The sequence below is a fragment of the Octodon degus genome, unplaced genomic scaffold (genome assembly GCF_000260255.1).
Source record: "Octodon degus isolate 3935 unplaced genomic scaffold, OctDeg1.0 scaffold00093, whole genome shotgun sequence".
NCBI classification, from domain to species: Eukaryota; Metazoa; Chordata; class Mammalia; order Rodentia; family Octodontidae; genus Octodon; species Octodon degus.
Genome location: NW_004524669.1, coordinates 7,414,791 through 7,416,149, shown reverse-complemented (window position 1 = coordinate 7,416,149; position 1,359 = coordinate 7,414,791). Strand labels below are relative to the sequence as shown.

The 1,359-nt window shown below is 42.1% G+C and overlaps 1 pseudogene; it reads left to right on the top strand.

The window, feature by feature from the left end:
• The first annotated feature begins 304 nt into the window (after positions 1-304).
• On the top strand, positions 305-896 carry LOC101582333 (annotated as a pseudogene).
• Positions 897-1,359: the final 463 nt, after the last annotated feature.

Genomic DNA, 1,359 nt, shown 5'->3' with positions numbered 1-1,359 from the left:
CTGTATATACGTATTGAAATATCACACTTTACTCTAAAAAAATATAAAATTGGGGCCGGGGAGATGGCTCAGTGGAATAAGTGCTTCCCTGGCAAGCGCAAGGGCCTGAGTTCAATCCCTGGTTCTGCCTAAATAAAAAAAAAAAAATTAAAAAAAATATATAAAATTATTATGTCAGTTAAAAAAATTTTTAACATGTTACAAGAAATGCAGGTGGAGCTGAGGTGGCGGTGGCCAAGGAGGCAGCGGTGGCGGTGACTCTGGAGGCCGCAGTCTGGGTCCTGGCTTCGGCTCCAGCCCCACCATGGTGATGCCTGCTGAACTGCTGGTGCTCTTGGCCACAGCCTCGGGCTACTTTGTTAGCATCGATGCACATGCTGAGGAGTGTTTCTTTGAGTGGTCACCTTGGGCACCAAGATGGGCCTCATCTTCGAGGTGGCCGAGGGTGGCTTCCTGGACATCGATGTGGAGATCACAGGATCTGATAATAAAGGGATTTACAAAGGAGACTGAAAGTCCCGTGGGAAGTACCCATTTGCAGCTCACACGTACAAACCATACAAGTTTCGTTTTAGTAACAGAATGTCTATCATGACCCCAAACATAGTGATGTTCACCATTGACACTGGGGAGGCGCCAGAAGGACAACACATTGAAACCGAATCTCACAGAACAAGCTGGAGGAGATGGTCAGTGAGCTGGCAGTGGCCATGTCGTCTGTGAAGCACAAGCAGGAGTACATGGAGGTCCTGGAGAGGATACACAGAGCCATCAACGACAACACAATCAGCAGAGTGGTCCTTTGGACCTTCTTTGAAGCTCTCGTTCTAGTTGCCATGACATTGGGACAAATCTACTACCTGAAGAGATTTTTTGAAGTCCAGAGGGTTGTTTAAAAGGTCTTTCCTCGTGATCCCAAACTCATAATTCATTTGTTTACGAAACACCTTGGTCATTAGTGTCATTAGTTTCTACATTTTTATTTTTGGAACTGTACCTTCACAGCTTATGTTTCTTTGTGATTAATAGATACTGGGAGAAAAACATTTTTTAGGAAAGTTATAGGAAAATTTGACATTTGATTAGCATAAAATTTGCTAGAATGCTGCCTTCATTATACAGGTCCTTCCAGAACTCAAACACTGTAAACAGAGTACAAGAGTATAGTATTTTTATTATGCTCTTTTTTGTAGCTGTTTTCATTTAAAAATGCAATGTGTTCAGAAAATTGGCACAATTCCTTTTACACCCCTACTAAAATGATGCAGTCTCTGCACTTTCTTCTGTGACTAGAGTTGTTAAAGATTAAAGATTCTTTTTGCCCAACTGTTACATGACACAATAATTTCCTCCTCTTTT